This window comes from Heterocephalus glaber, unplaced genomic scaffold, assembly GCF_053883595.1.
Source record: "Heterocephalus glaber isolate CG9 unplaced genomic scaffold, H.glaber_assembly_v1.0 deba00001523, whole genome shotgun sequence".
Taxonomy (NCBI): domain Eukaryota; kingdom Metazoa; phylum Chordata; class Mammalia; order Rodentia; family Bathyergidae; genus Heterocephalus; species Heterocephalus glaber.
The window spans coordinates 17,343,327-17,355,844 of NW_028258327.1; the positions used below are offsets into that span (position 1 = coordinate 17,343,327).

General features: G+C 38.3%; 1 protein-coding gene across 5 annotated transcripts in view; it reads left to right on the forward strand.

Moving 5' to 3' along the window:
- Bach2 (BACH transcriptional regulator 2) overlaps window positions 1–12,518 on the forward strand; it is a 375,843-nt gene that overhangs the window by 65,254 nt on the left and 298,071 nt on the right. The gene's annotated exons all lie outside the window — the stretch shown is intronic.

The window sequence follows — 12,518 nt, forward strand, 5'->3', positions numbered from 1 at the left end:
CATATAGTTTGTGTGTGACCTATCATATATCTCCTGGATTACTCTGGGACTGATAATGTAGTTTGCATATTATCTGTCTTCATTTCTCTTTCCTTCTGTGCCTGTTGTTCATATTACGGACATTTCTTTTCCCATTAACATTTATGGTGAATGATCATCAGGGAAAATAAAAATATGCACACATCTCTAGCAACCAGTTTTGCTGTTTGCAGAAGTGATTTTAATGCTTTTTTTAATGCAAGGGCAATGTCTTCAGGTCTTTCTACTCACAGTAAAGCTCCCAGCAGTCTTGGGGCTCACCCCACCCTCGTGTGTGCTTAACCTAGGTCACTGTTTAAAGCAGCAAGGAAGAGGCACCTGGAAGGATGGGTTTTGACCCTATTATACCTGAGATAAAGCCCACTCCATGAGAATTAGTATACAGGGTGAAAAAGGGTGAAAACTGCTGATTTTATATGAAAAAGGGCTTTGATTACCTGTTTGGCAGTAACATTTCCCCCTCCTTCAGTTATAAGGAATTGAAATTATTACAAGGTACCCTTGTAAATTTGTGCCCTTAAAGGGCTCAAATCATAGTCAGATTTTTTCCCCTCTTTTTTTCTTTGGATCACACACACTGAAAGTTTGAAAGTTTGAAGGATAGGAGCATTTCCTCCTATTTAGAAAACAATAATGCCTAGCTTTCACCAAAGTGCTTTTCATCTCCAATGCTCTCTTAAATATTGACTAATTAAATAAAAATGGAGGAAGTCTGGCTAAATATCTGTCTCTGAGGACCAGCCCAAAGGACTGAGAATACACAGTGATTTGCTGTGTCTTTGAAACAGAAGCAACTAAAAGTCTTTTATTATTGGCTGTAATAGCAAGTGGCATCTATGATTATGTTTGGCACCTGACACATCAAATTGCATTTTAGTTGGCTGTTATACATGAAATAGAAGGATATGAGTAGACTAAAAATGGTAATTTTCAGCCCTGGGATATGGAATATTTGACATCTAGGAGTTGCCATGACAACTCATCAGGATGTTGCTTTGTAATCTTTTGGATTAGGTTCTGGCCTAGGGTCACTGGATTGGAATTGGCAGGTGGTTTGGTAACAGGATGCAAATATTGTACCTTTACACAATGATAGTTGAATTTGTAGTTTGGTCATATTGCTAAGGTCAAGTACAAGTGACACTGAGAGAATATTTAAATTCCTGCAGAACCTAGACGAGGTCATTTTTGTCAGTGAAAATCCTCAGAGTGGTCTGAGATTCAGCAATTGAGAAAGATAGGATTTCCTGTCCTTAGCCAGTGTATAAAAAATATACAATAATCCTCAATATATGTACATCCCTGAGCAGTTACATGTAATGAAATCTGGAAAATTAAATCCTTTTTATAATTGTCTTACATTATAAAATTGGAACCAAACATCCATAAGAAAACAGTTTGGTCACAAAGCAAACCACAGCTGCTTTCTAGTGCTCCATGTCACCCATCTCACGAGAAATGGCCTGCAGGAGTGGGAATTGGGCAGAATGTAGAGGGAAGCACTTGGGAAATAGGGCACCACATTCCTCCCCCCTCATATTGGGCTTGGCCAGAGGGATGGCATCCTGCATATAATAATGTGCCTCTCCAGCACACTCCTCACCGGGATGATCAGTGGAAGCCACCTGGGAACTAAAGAGGTCTGTCCTCAGTCTGATCCCATTTCTGCCACTAATAGTGTGATCTTGAACAAAACACATTTCCATTCTGGGTTGCCCCTAGGAAATCAGAGGGTTGAATTTCCTCTGGCTGTCATGGTGTGCTATTTATCATCTCGTGGGGCAGAGCCAGGTTTCCACGTTGCTCTGCTTTGCCAGCAAGCCCACATTTTCATCATCACTTTGTAGCAGAACTATCTGTAATGGTTAGTGGGACCTCCTAATAATTAAGAAAGAGTGTAAAAGGATTCCTACTTGCCCCCATAATTTTTCAGCTTTTCTGATTTTGGTTCTCAGAACCAAAGGTTGCTCTGTGGTGAGGAAAGGTTGAAATCCCCAGGAGAAGACAGCCAGTTGTGTGTAGCTGTCCCATGACCATACCATTAGCATCAGTTCAGCTTATATTTACTTAGCATTTTCTTTATGGAGAAAGTGCTAAGTACTTTGTATACATCAGGCCATTTTATCCTTTTAACAAATACACATGCATGCAAGTATATACCTGTATGTGATATGTATAAAATTGAGCATTTGCTGTGTACCTTTTATTATGCCAAATCCTTACAATAAGCCAATGAGGCAGGTAAATGGATTAAATTAGGCAAGCCTCTAAACAAAGGAGGTATTATCAATTATCTTCATTTTTACAAATAATGAAACTGAACCATAGCTAGTCACAAACGGAGCAGGGATTTGAACTCCCACATAGCATGGCCTCAAGCCCCTTCTCATAGCCTCTCTACCTGTGGTTCCCCACACTTGTACGCTTGAACAGTCACCCGAAGAGCTTTTGATATATGCACATCCTGGGACTCCACTCCAGGCCAGTGAGCTGCTCTCTGGACTCGGGTTTGCACATAGCCAGCCAGAATCTCAGCCTCATAGGCTTATGTGGTTGAATAGCTTCATGGCCAGCAAATGACTGCCAAGTATCTTGATAGCACAGTGGGAAACCTTGCAGTTATTGTTGTTTTCAAGACCTGCACCTACCAACATGCCTTTGTTTCGTTTTCCTCATCTAAATCCCAAAGCCACAAGTTCCATTGGGGCCTTTTAAAGACTCTGTAGTACACTAGATTATAAGGATCAGAGAACAAATTTCTTTTTAAACAAAAGTAGTTATTTCTCACATAGAAATGTCAAAGTTAACCTTTGCCCATCACTGTCACCAATTTAACTTTTAGTGATTTTTTTTCCTCGGTGAGTTCAACTTTTTACCATGAGAGTTGCAGACTGGGTTCCAAAACTGATGCACATTGAAATTACCTAGGAGATCCTTAAAAACTACAGATACCTGGCTTCTACCCCACACATTCTGGTTTTGTTAGGTCAGATGTGACCTGGGCCTGGGACTTTAGAACCTTTCCAGGGAGTTGTTATGTGCAATAGATTCAAGCCAGTGATTTGAAAATTTGGCCTGTAAGTTCCCAGATGTATCAAGTTGAGAAGACCAGGGAGTCCCTCTGTGGACAGAACTTTCTGACAGTGTCTCACCATCACCTCTCTTCTGTGTTTCAGCTGGAATGATTGATTTGCATTTAATTCTGCTCACTTCATTACCTTACTTTGAATTCTGCCTCATTGTCAAATGATGGTTTCCCCACAAAGGATGCTCTTTTACCAGTATCCCTTTTGGAGAGATATTGGCGACATGTCTGTGTGATACATTTGTAAAGTTCTCAACCTCATATGAATCTTTCTTATTTTCACTATTTTTTCTATGTAATGCATTTCTTTGTACCTTTCAGAAAAATTTTTTTGTACTAGGAATTTCCAGGATCTTCTGAGCTGCTACATTCCCAGCTCTTCTTTTTTGTTTGAGACAGGGTCTGGCTAAGTCACTAAGTTTCCTAGACTGGGCTTGAACTCTCAGTCCTTCTGTCTCAGCCTCCCATAGTGCTGTGATTGCAGATGTGCATCATCACATCTGGCTCAAAAATTTTTATGGTTTTAACACATGTTGCTTCTTTCTTCTAAGACCAAAATAAACACCTTTTTCTACTTACCTTGCTTTTTTTCCCCAAAAATGTTTGACCATTAGATTCACTGTTGGGAGGTGACTGCTGGGATGCCTCTAGTAACAGTTGACAGCATTGTACAGATAGCAATATGGTAGAAAATTGGAGATTGTGTGAAGAATTGCCTCAGACTTTATCCTTAGGGAGTTTAGTAAAGTTGAAGTAACAACAACTAGAAAATATGCTTGGATTATAAAACCAAATTAAATGAGAAGGGTAAATTTGTTGACAAGTTTGCAAATATACTTGATCAAGAAATTATTTTTGCAGATGGTAGATCATGAACTAAGACTTTTAAATTGAAAAGTGTTGTATGCTGGGTAAGGGGAGACAGGCAATTTACAAGTGGAATTGGGCTGGAAATTTAGCTCAGTGGCACTGTGCCTGCCTGGCAAGCACAAAGTCCTGAGTTCTATTCCTGGTACCAAAAAAAAAAAAGTTCTACAAGTGGAATAACTCTACCAGAGACCGGGAATGAAGAATGAAGTGTTGCAGGCTACTAGGCCTGCTAGCTAGCTAGGCTGGTATAAAAAGTACAAATTGGGAATGGCTAATAATGAGGAAGGATTGCTGAGGTGGAGCTAGCTGTTGTGTGAGATTTAATAGCAAGAATACTTTGGAAGAGCTTTAAAAAATTATATCTTAGGAGTTTCTGTTTCCCTTTTGTGATTGTTGCAGTCCAGTTGGTCTGTAATTGTGTTGATATTTTGGCTCATAGAAGAAGGTTGGTAGTGTGGGTTGATTATTATGTTTTTCTTAAGAAAGGTTTTGAAATTAACTCTGTTCCTTAGGTTTAAAAAGTTCTTGTTCTGATGTCTTGTCTATGTCTTACTGCTGTAATCCCCAAGAAAAAACAAGAAAAGAAAAGGGAGATAGGATGCTTCTCTTTTGAAATGGAAGGGTCAGAGAAGCCAGGGGGCTGTCATGGTTGTCTCTCTTTGTTCAGGAATTAGAACATGTGACCGAGTGGTTCCACCCCTCATTTTGTGAACTGTTTTCCTCTGATATTTCCTAATTTTTCCCTTGATGTTTCGGTCTGTTTCTTCACAAGACTTTGAGGTCTGAAAGACCTCATTGTTTCACAGAAGTGCGAGCTTGTGCACATTTTGCTGGTCTGGCTGCCTGGGGTCTGAATGGATGGTACACTGCTGAGGGACCAGGAAGACTGGAGAATGCATGGGGCACACTCCTGATAGTAGCAAACACTTTATGTTTATCCAGAGTCCAACAAATGTTCCTTATACAGGGTGCTGTATTCTTTTGAAATGTTACTCACAAACTGCAATTTGATTGGCAGAAATATAGACATTCCACAGAAAGCTTCTCCATGGCAAATCAAACAGATGAATGCCCTATACAAATGTCATGTCATCTCCAGATTAATGCAAACTTTTGTTCTTGTAATACACATATACTTCTTGAGGGTCTACCTGGGACTTACGGATGCTTTCAGAGTAATAGGTCCCTACATTCTGGACAGCAAATCCCATTTAAGTGTACTTTTTCAGGGTACAAAATATTAAAGTAGAAGGAAAAATGAAATGACAAATGAGCCCTAAGTAAAGTTAAATGGGTTCTTTTGAGTAAAAGAAATTGGGGTTTAATACTAATGGTGGTTTTCTTTACATGAAGATAATGTTATCTTTATATTGAATTCTAAGGAATTGAGATCTACATTTGATTAACAGTAATAGACCAGTAGAAGACACTGCATTTATATGGATTTATAAAAGAACTTTGACATTTTCATTCCATTTTATAAAATTCCCCATTGTTTTTGAATGATAATGGTAGCAGTGACATCCAGATCCAAAGTTGGTATTATGAGTCAAACTTGTGCATATTTCTTCGCAGATCCATGTTCAGTGAGTCACACTGGCAGCTTGAAATCAGCTTAGCCATAGTGGGAGTATTTACACCATGGGAATCAGCAAACACTAAATTCAGAGCTCCCCACCCTCAGAGCATGTTTTTACACAGTTAGCAGCATACCACTACCCAAAGTGGAACTTAAAATTTAAGGAGTCTTCTTCAGAGACAACTAACTTAGTGCTTCCACTTGATGTACAAACAGCAGGAACATTTAAAAATATAAGCCAGGCCATATGGCTCCTCTGTCTGAAACCTGCCAGTGGCTCCCTATTATACTAGGAGTGAGCATCTCACCATGACCTTAGACTGCATGCTTTGACTGCCCCTGATCTCTTTTTCCTCATCCCTGCCAGCCTCTGGGCTGTCACCTCCAGACCCTGGTTTCATATCTGTTTCTACAGAACACCCTAGACCAGTGGTGGTGAACTTAGGGCACGTGTGCCACAGTGGACTGTTTGTATCATTGAAAGCTCTAAAGGTTCACTCTCACTGCCCTAACCATTTTCCTCTTTTAGAGCCTTTACCACTCACAAGCAGTGGTACTCAAACTTTAGGGTATATCAGAATCACCTGCAACCTTGCTAAAACAGCCTGCTGGGCCCCACCTCCATGTTGCTGAGCTAGTGACAAGTCTCCAGGTGATGCTGCTGGTCTTTAGGTCACACTTGGAGAGCCACTGCTGCTGTAAGTAATATTCGCTCAGTTTACCTCTCACTTCCCTCAATTCTTGATCCACTTGCACTTTCTCCATAAGGCACACCCTGACCACCCTATTTAAATTGCAACCTTCCTCCTTCTCCACTCTTCCAGTCCTCTTCCCACTCTATTTTTTTCATTGCGTCTGTTAACTCATAACAAAAATAACTTAATTATGATTCTTAATTGTGTTTATTGCATGTCTCTCCCCCAGTAGACTCTAAATTACACAAAGGTAAAAATTTGTCTCTTTTCTTCATTTATGTATTTAAGTCTCTCAAACAGTGCCTGGAACCTGGTAGGTGAATACATTGTTGAATGCGTTAATGAATGAACAACATTGAGAAATGAATAATGTATCTCACATTTTCGCCCCAGCCTCTTAAACTCACTAGAGAATCTTAAAACGCTTCCTGTAGTTTTGTCTCTTGACTCACTGCTTTTAGGATAATGAGAAATGGTTTCTGCTTTCTGCTTAAGTTTAAGAATGACTTGATCCTTAAGTAATAGGTGCACCCAGTGGATTCTTCTACCTTTACATTTTAACCTGAAAGTCCCTAAGCAAGTGGTCTTCAAACTCTGGTCTGCTGAAGTTCCCTGGAAATATTTGAGAGGTTCTGCAAGCATTTAATTTGCATTTCATTTTTAATACTTTTTAATTATTTTTATAACTAATTTAAAAAGCATACACACTTAAATGTCTCATACACCAAATTTTAATGCATTGGAACTACTAGTGCATTGATTTAGATCATTAAGTTAACCTCGAAATAGTGGATTTTTTGCTTCTTTGGAGTAAATATTTGAACTCTTTAAAAATAAATCATCAAAGAGGAAGTTCTGTAGAAGCATTTTTTAGATGCCATCCTGATCATAAATTGAAAAAGTGAATTCCTCCTGTCAAATGTATTTGGCATGCTCAGTTATATGCCAGGCAGGGCCTCAGAGCCTCAGTGATCTGTAAGCTTCTGTAGGATTAATGGGCAGTAATAGGATATATATACACGGTACACATCACTTAGAGACTTGTGCTCTTATGGATCATGGATACTCTATATTTTGGATATTCCTATGTTACCAGAATCTGGGGTTCTGTGGACTCTTTTCAGGTCCTTGGTGTCCTGAACAAATATTTGAACAAGACACATGAAAAAAGTCGTGGGTTTTACATTTATTAAAGGTAGAAAAAGAAGTATACTCTGCAGAGTGAAAGCATATTACTGAGAGAGTTCACATTGGTCACAAGGTTAATGATGGAGGTCTTTTGTATCCCTCATTCTTTTTTTATATTAATTTTACTGGTACATTTTAGGTATACAGTATAATGACATTCATTATTGGAAATTTGTACCTTTACGTAATCTATTTCGGTTCTTATTTTTTTTCCCATTCCCCTGCCCTCCCTTCAAACCCTCCTCCCCTCCCTATTCTTTAGGCTGACATCAGGTCTAGGCCATCCTATCAAAACCCTCTTGATCTTGCTCCAGAATTGAAGGTAGCACTTTCTGAGGTCCCAGTTGCAGAGCTTGGAAACTGCATTCTGCGCATGTGTCCTAGGTCTGTGTGATTGACAGGTCACACATACTTACTCAGATGGTTTGCCACACCCTAATCTCCTGCCTCACCTTGACTGACTCTGAAGGAGATCAAGTAGTTGTCAGATTATCACTAGCAATTAAGATTTTAATAAGTTTTTGACCACTGCCTTTTTTCAAGCTTTTGAATAAGTTTGAGGTAGATCATGAAACTATAAAATGAAGTGCTTCAGTTTGTAATAGCTAAAACTTGGAAACAGCCCAAATGCCCATCAACTGGAGACTGGATAAAGAAAATGTGTTTTTTTTTTATAAAATGGAGTACTACTCAGCAATAAAAAATGAGAAATTAGAGACATTTATAGCTAAGTGGATGCACATTGAGGCCATACTCTGAAGTGAAATAAATAGGACATACATGAATAAATACCGAATATTTTCTCTGGTGTGAGAAACTGAAAGTGTAAATAAGGACTAAATGTATAATAGGTAATGTGAAATAGGAAGAAAAGGGGCAAAGGGGAAGGAAGTGGGAGAGCTAGGGGAAAGGATAGAAGGGAATGGGATTAGTATGAGAAAATGGAAAAATAGGAACAAAATCTTTGTAAATAGGGAGGACTGGAGGGGTTGAAGGGAGGGCTGGGCAAAGGTGAAAAATAAGAACCAAGAGAAACTATGTAAAGGTGCAAATTTCCAATGATGAATGTCATTATATTGTATACCTAAAATGTAGCAATGATTAGAATGAATAATCGATAATGTAAAATAGGAAGAAAAGGTCCAAAGGGGTAGGGGTAGTGGGAGAGGCAGGGGAAAGGAAAGAAGGGAAAGGAAAAATGATGAGAAATGGAAAAAATGGAAATAGAGTCTTTGTAAGTAGGGAAGGGTGGAGGGGGTGAAGGGAGGGCTAGGAATGGGGAAAAAATAAGAACCAAGATGCATTATGTAAAGGTACAATTCCCAATGAGAAATGTAATTGTGTTGTATACCTACAATGTACCAATAAAAGAATTTAATAAAAAAGATAAATAAAATGAAGTGCTTAAGAACTGTTACAGTGTCCAATGCAGCTATATTTTGCTGTTCAAATCCACTCATTTTCTAGAATTCAGATGCAGAAATTTCCCAGAGTGAGCCAACAACAAGGGATACAGTGTTATTTGTGCCAGTTTGGTTTCTGAGTTTCAAATAGTAAGAGTCTGAAAATTTGAGTTTCAAGAGTAGGATTCAGATAGTGATATCTGAATTTGTCTGTGTTAGGATTTTCTTAACACAGTGCAACTGAAAGCAAACACAAAAGTATGATATGGACCTTGCTATCTAAAAGCACCACTGCCTACTATCTTAAAAGTACAGTACATTTGTGAAATAATTCTGTTTACTTTATGATACATTTTATAGATTCCCCTTGCACATCTGTTAATGCATCTAACACTGTGTTTTAATGTTTTGTTTTGTCTCCCACATTATGTTTGAACCTCTTAAATAAGTAAGGATTAGGGCCGGGGATTTAGCTCAGTCGTTTTACCACCTACTGCGCAAGCAAGAGGACCCCTGAGTTCGATCCCCAGTACCAAAAAAACCAAACAAACCTGAAATAAGTAAGGATTATGTCTCATTCATCTTTGCTTCCCCAGAGTCTAGCACTGCCTAACACATGGTGAGTACTCAGCCCTTGTTTATTAAATGACATTGCATTGCACTGTAGAGGGAAGCAAACTTGAAAGAAAATTCAAATACATAATCAGTGACCTTTCGCTGTAAGCACACATTTTAGCATAAAAACTTTTGTTAGTTCTGTGATTCCTTTTCTTTTATCCCTCATGTACAATCATTTAGGATTTTCTGAATTCTTTGTAGAAATGTCCTTCATCTCTGACTCTTCCATGCCATCCTTCTTGCCACTGTACTGGTACAAACTTTTTGTCCTTCTCTTCATCCCTTACGTCGCCCATGGAAGCAGGCTCCAGAGCTCTTTTCCAGACCTGGTCCTCCCTCTGACTCTCCATGTTGCTGATGCAGTAGCCTGCTTATTAAACAAAGCTGAGCATGTCCTTTGTTTTGTATTGCCTGAAGGAAGAAGAGTAGACCTGTGTTGCCCAATATAGTAGCCACTAAATCGAAGTGGCTGTAGAGGTCTTAATTGTTGCTAATCCAAATCAGAATGTGCTATACATGGATAACCCACACCTTGCTTCAAAGCTTGATATGAGAAAAAGAAAATAGCTTAATAATTTTATATTGATAACATGTTAAAGCGATAACATTTTAGGTATATTAAATTAAATAACAAATGATTGAAGTTAACTCTTGTTTTACTTTTTTAATATAGCTGCTAGAAATTTTTATATATTTGGTTCACCTTGCATTTCTGTTGGCCAGTGCTGACCTATGCTACTTAAAGCTTCAACTGACCCCAAGAACTGTATTGGCCTCCTGTCTATCCCAGTCCTTCCTATTCCCCTAAAAATTCCTCATAACCCTCAGACTCACTAACCCTTTTTTATACTTACAAGTTTTACTTTTTCCAGTTTAAGTTCCTTCTTCCTGAAATGTCCTTCCTTTTCTTTGTTAGCTGTCCAAAATTCTGTTCAGACTTTTAAGACCTGACCTATTTGTCACCTGCTCGTGAAGTTATGCCTCATTTCCTGAAGCAGAATTAGCCACCTCTCCCCTTATAGCAAGCCCTTGTTACCTCCATTATTGTCCTTGTCTTGATGCTCTGCCATTAGATGTTTTCTTAACCATGTTCCTCAAGGGAAGAGGCTGCAGCTTGCTTCTCTGATGACTGCCAAGGGCAGTGTCTAATGTGTACTAGACATTTGATCGACCTTTATTAAATTAATTTATGGGATGTGGGTGTAGCTCAGTAGTAGAGCACGTGCTTTGCATGAACAAGGCCCTGGGTTTGATCCCTAGTGCCAAAAAAATTAACTTATGAATTAATTTTATCCTACAGTACATGCTGCTATTTTGCATGCATCAAGATTTGATTACTTTAATCATTGGTCATGAGAAAAATTAGATCCTAAGGTGGACAAGACTAGACCTCTCAGCCGTAATTACAATTTCCAATTTTATGCTCAGTAAAGTCTTTTTATTCTCACTGACTAATTTAAAAAATTTTAAATTCAAATTTATAAAACCTGTAGGTAATGTACAGTTACAGATACCGGTAAATATCAAATGACAGTGCAAATTACTACTTTTACCTAATTATATCTACAGAAATTTCATGAAAGATTTTTGTTTGATGGAAGAGTATACTTCTGAACATGTTTGAAAGGCACTGTTCTAATCCTAAATTTCATTTGCATTTCCATTCCAACAATTTTGTTTTAAGTTTGATGAAGTGGTTTCTACTATCACACCAGTTCACATAGAGCAGTACTCTTCAACTCTAGCTGCATAAACTGGAAAGCTTTTCAGTAAAGTGATGTTCAGCCCATCCCAGGGACCCTAGTACAGCGATGCTAGGGAGAGTGGGCCCAGGTACCAGTTATTTATGAAAAGCATAAATTCCTTGTAATAAATGATTCTGCAGTGCTTAAACAGGTAGCTAGCTATTACAATGTTGAAATTTTGAATTAATTTTTTTTAGTCTTTTTATTATATCATGCTGTTGCCTTTCTTGGGAGTAAAACTAATATAAGCATACATTTGTATGATTACGAATGTATGCATTTGTATAATCATACATTTGTATTGTATACATTTGTATGATGGTTAGGGACCAAATTTAGCCTTTAGTGGAACTCATCACCAACAAACAATTTCCTAAAGCTTCTGAAACTTAAAAATTTCCTTCTCTGCCCTTCTCTAAAAGCTGCATGCAGCATAATTTTAATGTCCCTTTATTGGTAGAGATAGCCAGGACCACACCTATTTGAGATCACGGAAATGGAAACTGACAAGGGCAGTGACTGAGAAGTCTGCACAGATAGTGGCCCTCTTGGCCACCTTGTTGGCCTGAGTAAACAGTACTCCTTTGACAGATCCTCCCTCTCTCTGCCCTGTTGAGTGTTGTTAAAATCTGACCTCTTAGTTAATCACTTTTTAATGATAGTCTTCCTTTTGTTCTTGGGATGTGAGAAAGCAGCCTTTTGAAAAACATGTGAAAGATTTAACTTAATTTCCTAATTCAGTGAAATGGGCTTATACTATAGACATCATTCTTATGGCAACAAAGAACAAAATGATCTAATTTCTGTGTGTTATATATCTTTCACGTTTTTGTTTTTTGGGGGGTTTTTTTTTGGTACCAGAGATTGAACTCAGGACCTCACACTTTTTTTTTTTTTAGTTACTTAAATTCTTTTATTGGTACATTTTAGGTATACAACACATTTACATTTCTCATTGGGAACTTGTACCTTTACATGATGCATCTTGGTTCTTATTTTTTCCCCATTCCTAGCCCTCCCTTCAGCCCCTCCACCCTTCCCTATTAACAAAGACTTTATTTCCATTTTTTCCATTTCTCATCATTTTTCCTTTCCCTTCTTTCCTTTCCCCTGCCTCTCCCACTACCCCTACCCCTTTGGACCTTTTCTTCCTATTTTGCATTATCAATTATTCATTCCAATCATTGGTACATTTTAGGTATACAATATAATGACATTCATCATTGGAAATTTGCACCTTTACATAATCTCTCTTGGTTCTTATTTTTCATCCTTGTCCAGCCCTCCAATCCCTCC